This window comes from Rhyacophila brunnea, unplaced genomic scaffold, assembly GCF_057557595.1.
Source record: "Rhyacophila brunnea isolate RB1 unplaced genomic scaffold, BYU_Rbru_1.0 scaffold_20, whole genome shotgun sequence".
Lineage (NCBI taxonomy): Eukaryota > Metazoa > Arthropoda > Insecta > Trichoptera > Rhyacophilidae > Rhyacophila > Rhyacophila brunnea.
The window spans coordinates 16,820,867-16,838,995 of NW_028232860.1; the positions used below are offsets into that span (position 1 = coordinate 16,820,867).

General features: G+C 32.9%; 1 protein-coding gene across 1 annotated transcript in view; it reads right to left on the reverse strand.

Annotated features, from left to right (window-relative positions):
- LOC147071282 (uncharacterized) overlaps window positions 1-15,958 on the reverse strand; it is a 352,569-nt gene extending 336,611 nt beyond the window's left edge. The window contains exon 1 of the mRNA XM_085948192.1: window positions 15,028-15,958. The gene's annotated coding sequence lies outside the window, so the exon portion shown is untranslated. The remainder of the gene's footprint in view (window positions 1-15,027) is intronic.
- Between the last annotated feature and the right edge of the window lie 2,171 nt (window positions 15,959-18,129).

Below are 18,129 nucleotides of genomic sequence, written 5' to 3' on the forward strand. Positions count from 1 at the left end.
TCGGGTGTTGATATATTTCACCTACGTGAGGATGAGTATAGTCTGCTTAACTCATCCGGTGTACTTCCTTGTACCTACCTAATTTATATTTTTTGTATTTGCACATTTCTACTGTTTAATAACATACTATCTATCTCTATACTGATCTACCTCTTTTTTATGTAATACTGTTTTATATTTCTTTGTTTCTAAATGTCATGTTGTGAACGTCTTAAACTTATAATTTGTTATGTCCACAATATGTTAAAAATAAATAAATTGAAATTGAAATAAATTGAAATGGCAATGGGCTGGAGTGTCATTTGACGAGTGGACAACCGCTGGATAAATTCTATCATACAGCGGTACCCAAGGGGCACTAAAAGTCCACAGGGACGCACTAAAACCTGCTGGATAGACGAACGCATAAATTTCGGTGGATGTACGTGGAAGCAAAGAACTAGGGACTGAGAAGAGTGGGGGTAAGCTAGGGGAGACCTTCATCCACTATTGGATCGAGCCCGGCTGATGATGATGATGAATCAATTTTAATAAGACAATCAATTTTAATGAGAAAGACAATTGGCAGGAAATGTCTGACATAAGTCGATAACTAAGAATATTATGTACCTTTCTCAAATCAGGCTTAGAGGACATGATCCCTTGCTTAAGGTCACAAAGCTTACGTAAATGTAACACAATTTAACACGCAAAACAAGGTATCTGTCCCAATTTCGAGTGATTGACTGATAAAGCCGTCATGTAATTTGCAAATTTTGACAATAATGCGGGCGTATTTTCCGACACAACATGTTTCTCGTTTATTTATTGCTTTTCAGTATAAAATTATAATAACTCCATTTTAGTGTCAAAAATTATTATCTTCTCAATATTGTGCGTCATTTAAACGTCAGTCATGCGCATTTAAATTGAATTTACTTTATTTTTAAACAAACATAATTTAGTATTTGATATTTTCTAGGAAAATATAGGTAGTTCCCTACTAGACACCTATATCTATAATAATAAAATAATTGGCGTGATTTTCCATATTTTTTTAAAACTTCCATATCAATATTGGTGACACATTCACGACGTATTATAGACTATATCAGGGGAGGGCAAACTGCGGCCCGCCGGGTATTTTTTTTGCGGCCCGCCATCATTAATTATACTTCTGATTATGAATAACTTTTTTTTATAATTTTTTAAAAAATATTGACAATAGATTAAAATTTGAAGAATTTGTTGTTTCGTAAATGTATTATCTCAGTACGTCTTCCTTGCGTCTCGTCTCACACTATGTAACCACTATTTTCTACGTTGAACATCGATTTCAATAGATATTGATAGTGTACTGACAGAGCTACAACTTGAGATTATTGATCTGCAGTGTGATACTGATTTACGAGAATTGCATCGTCGTGAATAAATCTCCAAATTTTACAATGTCCTTAATTCTGACAAATTCGACCAACTTAAAGATTATGCAAGAAATTTTTTCGTTATATTTGGATCAATTTATATATGTGAACAAACATTTTCGATCATGAACCTCAATAAAAATTCTTTACGATCAAATATCTCTGATAGCCATTTACAAGCAGTTTTGAGAATATCAACTACAAAATTAACACCTGAATTTAAAAAAATGTACAACAGTTTCATTCCTCTCATTAATTTTTTTGAAATGTTTATTTTTCGTGATAATAAATAGTGTATATCGTCACCGTTTTAGCAAAACCATCTATGTGTCACTTTTATCAAAAATGACTTTTAAATACCAAGTCATTCCTTATTTTTTTCTCTATAGGCCAGTAAAATGATCTATGTGTTGGGTAAACTCGCTCCGAAGTTATTTCAAAAAATAAAAAACAGCTATGTGTAAGGTTCAAAAACCACGGTTCACAAAAACAACTATGTGTATATTATAGTAACATATAGGTAGATGGTATTTTGATATCGAGAGTGTAATGTTTTTTACAGTTTGGCTACACATAGTTTGTTTCTATGTTATATGCTATGCATTATGGTCTTGCACGACGGTTTGAAAGATGCTTTCTAAAAAGAGAGACAGTAAATATTCAATAATTTCTGGAAGATGCCTACATGGTCAATAGGGTATAGGCGAGAATTAATTTAAAAGTTGGATAAACAACTACAAACGTCTCGATGACAGTGGCCAATTGAAAGCAACAATGACAGGTAATAAGAATCTGAATGAAGATAAATAATTGGTAGTGCAACCAAAAATCAAAACGGAGAGATTTGTGGAAAAATGTTACATTATGGTTGGATCTAATTCCAAAGTTCCCAGCCATTATTGCAGAGAAAATACCTCCAGGGTGTATGTGGAATCGTGTTTCCGATCCAAAATACAAATGCATGATGAATATAAAAAATGGTCTCTGGAAAATGGTCATAAAGCAGCAGAATATACTCCAGTATATTTACCACCAAAAAATCAGTATCCACCAACCACGTAATGATCAGTGTGCCATCACTGCCATCTGCTGTAGTTATAAAATGAAGAATGTTTCAGAAATGAAATACAATAGCCACATTATTAAAAAAAAAAAAAATATGCTAGAAGACCAAAAATGAAATGAAGGAGAGTACCAGAAGTATTACTGGACGGTTAGTAATCACAATGGATCTCCAAAGTGTGCTGCTATGTCCAAAACACAGGCACAAATGTATTATAAACAAATGCTGCAACTACACAATTTCACCATATACATTCTTCATAATGTATCTTCTAATGAATTTGTCTCATCTCATCGAAAGCAGGACAATACAATGAAATAATTCTAATATCGGATGGGTGTGGATATCAAAACCGAAATAAATTATTCGCTACTGCTCTAAGTTATATCTTTAGAGAGAAAAAACATCGAGATTCAACATCTTTTTCTGGAAAAAGGCCACACCATGATAGAGGCCGATAGTGCACATGCCACCTAAGAAAAGTATTTTAAGCCTCCAATATATTCACCATCTGATTATATAGCACGTATGTGGCTAGCAAGACCAAAACAACCTTATAAAATTAATGTCATTGATTTAAAATTTTTAAGAATTATGGATAAGATTAAATCTGGATTAAGTTCAATCAGACCAGGAAAACGAATCGGAGATCCTGTTGTATATATATTAAAATGTTACAGTATCTACCAGATGGAACAATCTTTTACAAACTCAACTTTATCAGTGCAACTTTTTGACTGCCTTTGTAATATATATAATGAATCATTGCCAATATCGCAGTCGAAATACATACACCTTCAGGAATTAAAAAGTGTAATAGAGAAAGATCACCACTATTTCTACGATAACCTAACATTTAAACCTGCTAATAGAAAGTAAACGAACTTATAAATATAATATCATCTCACTATTGCATAATAATTAATAAAATGATATTGCAATTTATCACTAACGCACTATGTATATTTCAACTATTATTTATGTAACAGTTTTTAATGAATTTATTATTACTCACATTTTGATGAATAAATTAAACTATGTGTATTTACAAAACGGTCAAAACAACTTATGTGACATCACAAACTGTATTTTTATTATTTTTGTATTAAAAATAAAAGATTTTTGTAAACAAAATAATAATCTTAGACCATTTTCTGATTATAATAAAGCATTCTTCATAATTTTAATGTTTAAATGTAACATTATTTTTTTATTCAGTTTTATCCTTCTCCTGCACAATTTGAGAAAGTGCACATAGATGGTTTTGCTAAAACGGTGACGATATCGAAAAATGGTATTTTACTTGCGGCCCGCCGCTCATTTTGAATTCTTGAATTTGGCCCTCCATCCAAAAAGTTTCCCCCCCCCCCCTGGACTATATTCTTGGTATTAATATTAAGAGTAACAAAAAAAATGCAATATCCCCTGGATAGAAACCCCCCTCAATAAATCCACTGTTTAGAATTAGCTCCCCTGTATAAAAATAAAACTTTTCCATGACATAATAACAGTTAATTTTGTGTTCCTTGATAAAACCAATAAACATAATAAAATCGAAATACAGATCGCGACTGATTAACACATTGACTGGTGACTCGATAATTACTTTTTAATTAGCACATTTAAATAGCATGCTAATTATATCGAATGGCCACCTAATCGTTACGCGCTGGGCGCGTCTTTAGCGTTCAATGTATAATGGCTGTTTAAGAAAAGGAATATCCATTACATTCCTAACTATGAAAAAATGATTGAAGAAATGCCAGAGATTACACTAATTAAATTGTGATTCTTTTTTTGCATACTTCAGTTGTATATTTTTACTAATTTTAATGAGTAAAAACATAATTACATATTTCTAATTATCTGTTTTATTATATTATTTAGGTTATAACGTCTTAAAATAATATTTAAAACTTCAATAATACTGAGTTCAATAATTGTTAAAAAACTAAAATAGAGCGACTAATTAGGGCACTTGACTTAATTGATACCTTGATTTAAAACACAAAAATCGATAACCAAATTAAAACAAGTTAATATGTATTTCACCAGGGAACACAAAATTAATGGGAGTAGCGTATAACAGGCAATGGATCTCGAGTGTGGAAAAATATCGGATAATCTTAAACACGTCTTAGAATATGATATTTTAAATAGTTCCCTTTAGTTAACCTTGCCATTGTACACAATGACAAGGATTTGTGTATATACGCAACCGTATAAATGTATTTGTAAAAGCCGGGCACTCGATTGGTTTATTCACGTTTTCATTCAAAAACATCTATTCCAAATGGCAAGGTTACTTGACGGAGACTTCTGTATGATAATTATATGCATTAAAGTTTGTAACGTAAATGTGGCGTGCATCCAATGTTGAGTGCCGTAGGGATGCTTTATTATGTTTGGGTTTTATGGCTTGACCGCCAAAAAATACCCTGCTTCAAAATATTGGTCCACGGCGATGGCTTTTACAGTTTTATTTATTAATCTGCTCTGTACATTTCACGTAGAATAATTTTGTAGTAATTAGATAGGATACCCGTAGCTTAATTTTTAAAACACATTTGCGCGAATAAACCCGTCGGGCGTCGTATTTTTTATAAAAAGTTTTTTTACACCCACGGTGGCCTAGCGAATCCTGAGTCTGACACAATGTATTGTTTTTCAATTTGTGTTTGGAGTCAGAGTATGAACCTAAAAGGTTGAGCAAGTGCCTTTCGTGGTGCGGTGCGTGAGTCGCTGGTCTTTCATCCGGGAGTTACGTGTTCGACCCGGTGAGGTCACAATATATTTCTCAAAGCGGTTGGTTGTGATTGTTTCACTATCACTAAATACACTATTGTTTCACTACACTACCGTTATTGGGCCTCTGAGCCTGTTGTAGTGTTATAAAGAAAATAATATACTTATACTTACTTATATTTTTTTGAGCTGTAACTATAACATCCATTTCTCGTAAAAAAAATGTTAATACAAACCTCCATTTCGTTGAGGTCCATAATATATTTCTATTAGGATCGAACATAGTCAAAGGAAAAAGAATAATCTAAGTATATAAATCTGTGGTGTCTTCAAATTATGTATGTTTCATATTTATTTGTCAAATATGTATATGGGAAGTATATGGGTATGTATACTCGAACAACATCTTCTTGGCTACGTGTTAAAACTGTGAACTAACAAGCTCCTCCCATTTTTAACCGCAATTCCATTATAAACTAACAAGCTCTTCCCATTTAGTCGAAAACAGCGCCTTCCGGCTTTTGCCTAAATCTTCTTGTTGGAGAGTACTATATACCTACTATTCTCTGTCTAAATTATGTAAGTTTCATTGGAAATAAAATGCTCGCCATTCCATTTTTGACGGTAAATGTGCCCTTGATAAAAATAAGGTTGGTTATCCCTGACTATATAATGTTGTCATTGATCATACAATAAACACAATATTTGTATTATCTTCAATCAAGACTGAAAATTTCTGATTGTTTCCAATTCTACGTGTGTTTTTTTTAAACAAAATATGATTGAAATCACAAGGTAAACAAATTAATTATTCCGATATCATGATTTATTATTACGTACATGCCACAGCAATGAGCAAACCCGATGTCAAATCAATCAATACAATAAACTCGCGAAAGGACATTGAAAAGTCAAACGTTGTATTATTATTTTTAACATTTATTATACAAAATCTATTTATTGATAAATCATTAATATTATATTCTTGTATTGATCTATCGATTGTGTGTTATTTCCTTTCAAATGCCACAATAGTTAAACTTGAGAGAATCGATTAATCATTGCAATTCAATACATTTTAATTTATTACATGTTTTACAATAATGTTTCATTGCAACAGTGATTTCCAACCGGACTCCGCGGAACCCTGACACTGCATTTAAGCCAGGGCTTCGAACCGGAACTGAACCGGAAAAACAGTTTTTTCGGTACGGTATATGTTCAAACACGCGTGTTAACATAATCTTACTGCCAACTTCAGTTGAATAGAAAACTTAATAAACTACATTTTAATAATAAATATGACCATAGATGTAGACCTGTAACAAATTCACATTTTACAACATTTTTTTACAATTGTATCGATTTTAAAAATCAGCTAAGTCCATAATTTAGGAATAGGAGAAAAACAGTTTTTTGTTTTCTCAAACACACAGTCATAAGGGTGAAAGTTTATATTATTTCGAGTATAGAATATTTAAAATTAATAAATTCCACATTTTGATAATGCAGAAATGTTAGAAAGCAGTAGTTCTTCAGCAATTCACAAAAAAGTACAAAATACCTAAAGGTGGACTTGGCTGATTTTGAAATGTAGCGACACAATTGTAAGTTTATCTTTGACTTAAAAAAATTCTCTTTAATTTATTCAGATTTATATTTATTAATTAATATAGTTGAAATTGTAAATTATCAAAAATATGTCTCAAATTGCAAGCTTCGTATTTTTCCGCTAGGTGCCTCTGCTGGCATGCCTCTCCCCCTTAAGTCCAACATTACAAAAAAATTCTCAAAATACCCCATGCGATTTCAACATACAATAAAACCTTGGATTGCGAACATAATACATTTTTGATACGTGTATCTAATCCAAAGGACTCGTTTATCAAATTTTCATCGCTCACACTGCTACAGACTTACTCGGGTGGTGCTTTTCTACAAAATTTTGCTCGTATAGCAAGACCTTGCTCGTTTATCAAGGTAACATTTATTTTACACTCGCAATCCAAGGTTTTACCAGCGACAAGGGGTGAAGGTAGGCTGTTCCCCCTATCCACACTTCACCACTTTATAGTAAGGTACCGGTTTTATAGTAAGTATATGCTTTTGAACAGCATGCCCGATCTCAAAAGACACCACACGTTATTGATTCCAACATATCTTTTAACTCTTACTTATTTGACTGAATGTTATAAGTTAACCAATTAATAATTACAAGATAAAAAGAACTTTTTATATACAACGTTTTTAAATTTTCTGTTGAATCATATAAACTTGACTTGACTAGCTTAAACGATCAAAAAAATTGTACTTGATATAAATAATACTGAAGTGTCATTTTGACAAGTCATTTTGATTTCCATAGTAACGCTCGTATATATTAATAATTTAGTTGCTTGGACCCTAGACCCCTAGCAACCAATAATGTTGTCGAAATAACTTTTCATACAAAACAGAATTAACTGAAAATGAATTCAATTCTACTTAAAGGTGGCTAAAAGTATTAAGCATTGGCATCGTGTTCTGATATATTCTAAAAGTTTCAAATGTCTACCTAGTCGGGAAGTTAGTTAAAAATCGATTGCAAGATTTGTACCGGACAAAGAACCACCGGACAAATAAGAATACGAGCTAAGAAAAACGTTGTAAAAATAGGTAGGTAGTAGGTACCACAACTTTACACATAAAGACACATTACAAATATTATTTATATATATTTATAATCCGATTAAGTTGATAAGTTAATCTGTTTGCTACACTTTCTTGTCGTAAAGTGACGTAAAATATAGGTGCTCTATTTGTGGGCTAAAATTTAACGACATAAATTTGATATTCATTTAAACGCGAATTAATTAATTAAATCAATGTCCGTTTAAGTTAAGTCACTTCGCAAGAATTCGACAACTTTCTAAAAAATGTCTTTTAAACTTTGGACATGACATGTTTTTAGATTCTAAAAAATGATTTCGTATCTTTCATCAAAATGTTACTCTTTGAATAGGCGTCAATCATGATAGGTGAGTTCGATAGAGTTGATCGACAGCAGTTAAAACGTGTAGTTTCAATTTAGTATTTAGTCAAACAATTTAATAACATATACCTAAATGATCGCATAGCTTATGTAAATCACAAAATATTAAACATTATACTATAATAAAATGCTATTGGTATTATATAATATAGAGAAAGAGATTCCAGTACTTTTTTGTATACGTATACTCGTACCTGTGCATTTAATACATAGGTATTCTAATAAAGGTGTAAGATGTTAGTGTGACATATATTATAATATTGCTAATTTGATGCTGTGTAAAAATATCATTTAAAAACCTCTTATATAAAGTGTCAACCACATGATCAAAAGTCAATCCTTTTAGCTTGTTAAGAAGCGGCTATAAATCAATATAGTAATAGATTTGGCCTTATATTAATACAGTTGACGATAATTTTCGATAGATATAATAAAAAATATATAAAAATAGAACTAAAGCCCATTATTAATATGTATATTATTTTTTTAGCGATATATCAGACCCGGTTTCAGACTTTATATTGCAGAAAAGACAGCCGAAATGGCTGGGATTTCTTAAAATTTATTTATTACCATGGTTCCTTGCGTTTTCGCACAAGGTGGTTATGTTATTTCTTTCTTTCGACCATGTCCGATCCTAAAAGGATCATATGGGCCTCCACAGAGTGGAGGTTTGTATTGACAGATTTTGTTTTTACGAGAAATGTATGTCAGCCACTTGCTCAACCTATTAGGTCCATACTCTGACTCATACACAAATTGAAAAACAATATGTGTACTTGTCAGACCCAGGATTCGAACCTGGGACCCACGGCGTTATAGTCCAACGCTTAAGCTGCGCAGCCACCGTGGGTGGATTACACGGAGATAAGTTAATTACATATTTGCAATTTGTAAGGGGTTGATTTACATTACGAGTTTTAGATATTGGAGTTATGTTCCTCCATTCCAGTCAATAATTGTCATTGTGTTGTCTGCACATAACTCCGAGAGCTCATTGCTCTTTTTCTGGTATTGGGTAGTCGTTAATGGCGCGCCACACTGTTTGAGAGGTGTTGCCATCACATAGACAGCAAACATCGTTACTTTGTTTAATTTAAACCTTATTATATCTCAGTAGTTCGTGGCCAGTATCAGTATAAATTCGTTCTATACGTTCTATTCTCGTCGTTATGTTCCTGTGTGTCGGTGACTTTTCATCCTATGGCGGAAGTTGAGTATCGTTGTGTCTTCGTTTGATTTTTTTGCATAACTTTTGTATTTTAGGATATTTTAGCATTTTGTAAATGTGAAGGTTTTTGTCTGTTTTGGGCTGGGGTTGAATCACTGACTTGTCAATGTATATATTTACACCGTCCAGCAATCAAGTTGGAATTACTGAAAATTATTGATTAATATTTAATTCAAAATTACAAAAGATATTCGCTAATATTTTAACGAAGTTTGAAATAATATATAATATATAAAATTCGTCAGGATTAGTGAGCATCCCGTAGCTCTGCCGTATAAGTACGTGGCCTAACCAGGTCCAAACTTCAGCGTCACCTTTTCACTCTCAGCGTGATAAAGAGGCTGCTTGGTTCGCTCTCTTATCTCCTCGTTACTCCAACACTCATACCACCGCACACCCAGTATCAGTCGTAATCGGCAGAATATTTCAAATGTGAGTTAGGACGATTCTGCATTCAGCGAACGAACAGCTGTTCTTATACGGTTGCTCTGAGTACCATCAGAATGCTAGTGGCATATAGGCGGCATTTACACGGTGTTAAGAGTACCTAAGCCAGTTAGCTATCAGTAATTTTGTGTTCCCTGGTTATAGCTCAATGTAAATATTTAAATTACAAACGAATAGGTATGTATTATACGAAAAAATGTGTATTATCAATTACTTCAAATAATATATAAATCACTCACCTATTCTATATTTTCCACTCGCGTATATGTCAAACAAAGGCGACTCTGTCACCTCCGAGTGTCAGTCGAATGTTTTGTTAACCAAATACTACCTTTAGGTAAGTATACATTTTTTTCACTCACCTAACTCAAGAATATATTAAAGAAAATTATACAAGCATACATATTAAATTATTATTCCATGTGTACCTATACTAACCTTTACGTTTCCGATGCGCTCGGTTATATGTAAATCAAATACAATGTCAACTGTGAATAATAAATTCCAAGAGATACAATTTTTATGAAGTCAAAAGATACATACACAATAGAAATAATAGTACTTACTAATATTAAATTATTTAATTCTTATAATAGTACAAAATATCATTGTACGGAACATGAATACATCAATAGCAACATGTAAATAGGTAGTACTAAAATAACTACCTGCATATTGCTGTGGCGAAGAGTGGGAGTAGGCTGTTAAGATACGCCATAAATAATGCACACTAAACTTTGTCAGTCATAGTAGGTACGTATTTGTTTTCATTGAAATCAGACAAAAAATTACTGCTGATGGTTTTAGTTTTATAAATTCAATTAAACCCTGCGTAAACCAAAACATAATAGATAATAGCTATAGCTTATTCGTCTATCTATAAAAAAAGTATCTGGCGAAGGGTCGAGGTAGGCTGTTCAAGATCCGCCATAAATGGTTGTCAGTCATTGTACGTATTTGTTTTCATGGAAATAAGACTACAATTTACAGATGCTGTTGGTTAGTTTTTAAAAATCAATCAAACCGAATTCTGTTGTACCAAGAAAATGGCTGTATTTTCAATTTCAAACAATGCCGTTTATAATCATGATTTTTTATGGTGTTGATAATATTTTTAATACATACCTACATATATATATATAATACATGCCTCGGTGACATCAAATTTGGAACATGTTTTTGTCACCATTTTTATAAAGTTTAACAAAACAAATAAACAATAAAAAAGCTCAGGGGTAACAAGAAAAGCGAAAAGCGTGAGGAATATTATTATACAGGTAGGTACACATTATTATTTTTTCAAAGCAAGTGCAATATGTTTTCGTGACTTTCAGATTTAGTCAGGAGGCAGTTTACGTCATTTAGATTGAAAAGAATTATATATACCATTATTCTTACTAATTATATCACAGTTTGAAGAAACGTGTGCAATGTGAATGTATGATTGCAAATAAGTACGTCATAATATACTATGCAGTCATAAATAAATTCATACAATCATATATTTTTTAATTGGCCGCTAACCAAAGTCACCGCGCCAATTAGGCATCAAAACCATTTTTTATACATATATATATTTCCACACCAAATTCGATGAGTCAATTTATTGTTCTTCGAGATCTGACATAACAACTTAATAATTTATCCATTAGTCAGACAAGGGAGTTGATTTAATGTGGAAGCCTTATTTTATTACAAAAACTCAAATACTGACGAAGTGAATCATAAAAATGAGTTCTAAGTATTTTTGCAATTACACTGTGGGAAGACGTGACAATTAGATATGTATAGGAAAATCATTGCGAGAGTGTCAACAGGTTTAAATGCCTGCTACTGCACACACATCACGAGAGATGGCACTGTGCAAGGAAAGCTTGCTATCCGAATAGTTATTATATCTACATTCATTGATCACTTCATCTTCCACTTCACTGCAACTTTTAAATTCTGGTTTAATACCCCGTTTACACGGGGATGGATTTATTGCTGACTGTACGTATTATCGCGGCTATAACAATAATATGCACGTATAAATACGTATTATCGTGCAAGTTGTACGATTCCATGCATAAATTAAAAAAGTTCAGAAGCTTCTGAATTTTCACGCGATAGTTGGAACTTGCATGACGTATGCGTATACGTAGTAGAGTAGAACGACAGTGGCGAACCTGCTAGAAAAAAATACGAACTACCTACACCGCGCAGCGCATTTTGGCGTTTACCAATTTTCATAACCTATCAAATAGCACCACACAATCACAACAACGCGTTTCGCTTACCTACGCTTGAATAATGCGATTGGCGAGACAGTCAGCACTTTTACGTGTAAACAGTTATTAGGTATCGCGTTAGTTTATGGCTATACTTCAGCTGGGGCACGGTCTAAAACGATCGTGACTACGCGACGCGAAGATTGTGCAAAGGACGCATGCAGAACAAAACATAGTCTGTCATAAAAGTCAACATGCGTCCATTTAATGTTATGTTTATTGTTCTATTAGTAATAATAATAATATATTCATCGACATGTTTTCTTTTTCAAGTAAATGGGTAACGTTTTTTAGTAATCTTTACACGATTTAAGAATCAATTCCCCCGACGCCATCACAAAATAAATTGACGTGTTCACAGCTCGACTTTCGCTCTCCGATTGGCAGCGAGTCCCAAATTTCGTCGCACCTATAGTTGAAAACAATTTGCCGTTTCACTGAAGTATGCTCTTAATTTACACATTGTTGGTGTCAGTAAATCCATAATGCAGGTGTACAGCCGCTATAGAAGAGTGGTTTTTCGCATGCTTTAGGTCTTAGGACCTTTAGGTTGAAAGCATGTTACGCACCGTGCCAACTGTCTACAATTGTACGTCAAATAATTTTCAATTTTTCATGGGAAGTAGTCATATTATTAAAATATTAATTTGAACACAAAGATTTTAAAGTAAGTATTTTGTATTTTTAGGTAATTTGGAGTAAAATTATAGTATAATTAAATACTATATATTCACGAATTTTTTCGGTTGGCAACATGGCAACACTGACGTGATGTTAAGGAGCTACGTGCGCTAGTACTTTCATCACGAAAAATGGCCATTTTGAAATCGATTTGAGGCAGGCAATGCGCAGGCCACGGAGGTAGTGCGATGCGTAATCGTGGAGATACTAAGTATTTGGTAAGTCTTGAAATCATGTTATGGAATAATTACAATTTGAAGTTTGACATTACCTACTTCTAAAATCAGGGATAATTAATTAATTGTAATTTCTTTATGCGTCCTTTGCATGTTCATTATATATCGGATGATCGTGATTTCTTTTTCTACCTTACATATATATATATATATAACATAGACACATAATCCGTTGTTAACTCTTAATACCTAAATTATCGACTTACCAAGTTTTGGCAGCAACACCACGCGTTAATCTATGTCTAATGGGAATGACTGGCAGAACATCCAACTCAATGCGGATTCGCGACTATACTAGTTTAAATCCAAATGCCACATATTTGATGCTTGCATTCTGATGGTGCAAATTTATGGATTTTTCTAATTGATGTATTTTATATAAATACATAAAAAATCAAACAATGCAAAATGTATGTACCTATCTATGTTTGGCATAATATACGGTTGGTAATAAATACATTGTACCGTGATTGTAACGTATACCCGCGGCCACCTTTTACAATACAATGTTACAATATGCAAAATAATTTCAAAGTATCCACACCAATTAATCGGTGTGCCCATGCGCTAATTATAATGGAGTGAATTTTGCAGACAGTCATTGCGCTGGCAACACTGGCTACACAATCGATTTATCAACGTCCGCCGAGAACCTTTAATCGACTTTTCAATCAATCACCCGAACAGAATGCTAAACTCTAACTACTTAATACTGTATACCTAACTACCAGCATACTTGTCCATTATCGAAAAGAGTAAAGAAAGTGCTTCGATATTCTCGGGGACTTTATGCTAAGTAGTTTTTGGTAGGTATAATCTATAAGATAATCGTGTATAGAAGACACTTTCAGATAATTCTTAATGCCTTGAAGAAGTCATACTCAATTGATAATCCCATTTTAACACAATCACTGCTAAGCTGTTAATTATTTTTTAATTAAGTACCTACCACATTAATTAAATAGCATGCTAATTATATTGAATGGCCAGGTAACGCAAACGCGCCAGTCGCGGTGTCAGCACTAAATGAGTTAGGTCCGCTTCAGACGGGATACCGTTGTCGCGCTCGATATAATATATAAGGCCTTTGTATTATGTTTATGAACGCCCCAGAGTTAATGAGTCAACGCGAGTCCGGTACACTTTTCCGTCGGCCGCTACATTCTCAAGCCGCCGATACACTTTTTTTATTACCGCAGCCAGTTTTATGTTCTAATTTATAACGCGAAATTATGCGTTTACTCATTAGCTCTGGGTCGTTCGTAAACATAATACAAAGGCCCCTTTATTCGAATACAAAGGCCTCCTATATTATATCGAGCGCGACACCGGTGTCCCGTCTGAAACGGGTCTTAATAAATGTTAGCAAAGGTAAAGTTTAAAAAAATACTTACCTATATAAAAACAATGTTTATCATTTTAGTGCTTTGGTGTAGGCTTAATGCAAAGATACTGTATGTTCAGATTTTATTGAAATTGATTACTTGTACACAAAACGTTCGTCCAGAGAACACAAAATTAATGGGAACTAGGTTACCTTATTGGGTGAGGTATGACAGGTAACGGATCTCGAGTGTGGAAAATTTTGTGATAATCTTAAACACGTGTTAGAATAATGTTATTTTAAATATATTGTTTAGTCTGTATGGCAATAATATAATGCATTTAAGTTTGTTACGTAAATGTAACGTGCATCCAATATCCAATATTTAATGCAGTCGGCAAGTTTTGTCATATTTGGGTTTTACGGCTTGGCCGCCATAAAATATCCTGCTTCAACAGATTGGTCCACGACGATGACTTTTACATTTATAATTTATTAATCTGTTCTGTGCGTTCGTCCTATATCGTATCTTAATGCTGTAAACATATTAAAGTAATTAAAGTAACAGTAAGATATTGTATCATTCAAATACTTACATAATATTATGTATGTCAGGCGGCTCTTGTGGTGCAGTGGCTAAGGCGCTGACCTTCCACCCGAGAGTTCTGGGTTCGATTCCCGGTCATGACAAAAACATTTGTGTGTTTTTCTCAAAGCTTGGGTGTTTGTGATTGTTCAAAATTACTAACAACCACCTTGTACGAAAAATCAAGGACATGGTTATTAATAATTCTAAAAAAAAAAAAAAAAATATGTATGTCCAATTCTCGTACATTTCGATTTTCACAAAACATACAAAAGTAGACATACAATATCTTTGCACTAAACTATTGACAATATGTAAAAACTATTTTAAGACACGTATTTCGCTCACGTCGTGAGCTTTATCAAATTTATTCTAAATTCGCGATTTCTCGAATTCAACAATATTTAATTTTCGAAAAATTGGCATTGGTTTATCAATTTCTCGAATGAATTAAAAAAAATCTGCGTACCTAACGCTGCTTCTAAATCTCATTTTTTGTTACATGTACCATATTATTGTATCTATTCATATTCTTGGTAATAATTTATCGAATTCCCGAAATTTTCATTGGTAATTTCTCAAGAAATGAGATTCCCTAAATCTCTGAAAAAAAATTCAATAAACAAGTTTTCTCATTATTTCTCGAAAATTCTCGAGACGAGAAATCTTGATCACAATCTCTACCACAAAGTGTAAAGTACAGCGGTTCGAGACGCCCCGAGTAATACCAAAAAACACTGCTAAACACTATTCAAAAAAATAATGTCAAAAAAACTGAATTCAAAAGTTATGCCATGACTGGGGAACTCTCAAATGAATGGAAACTGGCTTACCCTACTGGATATGGTTGCAAGAAGGTACGATACTCGAATCAGACAGTCGGCCCGGCCCGTTTTGTTTTACTTGGTTTGCAAGTCTGTTATAAAGTACAAAGTACCCCTGCTTCAAAACCTTGGTCCATGGCGATGGCTTTAGATTTCTATTTTATTAGTCTGTTATGTGACCATGACGTACGAAGAAATATTTTTGATAACGCAGTTAGAGAGAATTGTGGTAAAAAAAATAATTGTTGCAAATTGTTACTTACGCACAATATAGTTTGGCAGTTTAGATATTGTGATTTCTGACGTAGGGATTGCAATACCGAATGAATATATCAATACCGGTATTATTACCGGTATTCGTCAAAACATATTATGGGGAAAAAAGTACCTATCAATAAATATAACTATTAAAATCTCTTTGAATTGAAACACTATGTTATAGCAACCTGAAGTCTCTACCTACATTTATTATGTTGACCTTTATAAATAATATGTATAAAATATAGATCATAATACTTTAGAACTGCTAATTTTCCTGTCAAGCCCGGGTATAGGAAAATGTTTCTTAAATTCAACGTTTGTTGGATGTACCTACTATGAACGTTGGATCAATAGTTATAGTTATATTGGAAATGTTTGCGACGAATATCTTCGTTTTAGAAATTTAACCTTTTTTTGTTTTGTTATTGACTTGATATTTGCATTTTGGCAGCATAAAACTTATACTTACACTAAATTTAATTATACACCCGATCCTCTTTTTGCACGGTTTCAAAAAAGTACCGATTATTTTTTATTTACACTGATTTTTTTGCATTAACACGGTTTAAAAAAAAACTAAAAAGAATAAAAATACGTACTTATGTATGTACATATTTATCAAAAAATTTCGTTGTAATGGACCGCACACCACTGGTGCATACATAATATCTTGCCACCGGATGTCGCCCAGACATACATACGTAAATACATGGCGCCACTAGTCAGTCACTTTGGACTCGATGCGTGAGACGCGCCGCGTACTTCGGCGTTCATTAAATATTTCCGGCGATGAGATAAATATTTTTCGCCAGCGAAAAACAGCAGTAAGCCGGCACATTTATTGTCAAGTAGCGGCACTGAATGAATATATTTCTCTATGCTAAATTTAATTGAAATCGACAACTATAATATATTTTATGAATACATCTTTTTATGTATAAATAAATTCGATTTATTTTTGAGTTCAAGAATTTCGTATTTTGAGTTGATTTTAAGTAATAGAACCTATCTACCATTTTTGTATGGGTACCTTATCTTTTTTTACACGGTTTTGTTTTTCACGGTAGTCTTTGGAACGTGTCCCCCGTGCAAAAAGACGATCGGGTGTACAATTATATCGTCACTGTTCTGGCAGAAGACACTAATTCGAAAAAATGACATATTGAGTTAGTTATACCAAATTGTTCCTTATTTCAAACTTTACCGTCTGGAAACCTTCATATTAAATAAACAGTCTTTATTTTAAAGTCATCCTTTTTACGATAACTTAATAAACTCACATGATAGACCATTTCAAACATTTTAACAACTTCAAAGTCAAATTACTCAAAACTAGTATTCTCCAGTTAGTGTGTTCTGCCAGAACAGAGACGATATAATAGTAGTAAGTAATAAAAAAAATAACATTTCATTTATTCGTAAAAAACATATAGGTACGTGTATGCTTTCTTAATACCGAAAATACCGATATTTCGGTATCGATAAATAATCGAATACCGATTTTGAAGTACTTGAATTGCAATCCCTAGTCTGATATTACTGACGTACCTAGTTATATTAACTGATTTTTTTAATCAACAACTGTTTAGCAACCACAATAATTGCCCTATTATCAAGAGTAGGTATATTAAATTATTATTTATCAATTTTAGTGCCGGCCATAAAATACGAATTTTGTTTCTGAGCAATTTTACTATCAGCAAAATTACGCCCACTGGGTCATTTCGAAAACTAGTTTGATATGGATTATAAATTAAAATATAATAATAATTATAATCTATGAGATGTTATATTTAAAATTATTATTTGGTTTAATAAAATTATTTAATGAAGCCATGAAACTATTCTGTCAATATTGAAATAGACGAAATCTACTCAACAAATGAGAGCGATGTATATTTAAACCTATAAACTATGCAAATTAAAATAACCCCTTGCACGGTTACATGTAAGTTGTATGTGTGCAGTTCATCGTGAGACACTTATTCGTGCGTCGCAGTACGTGAAACTAGAGTTCGTATAACATT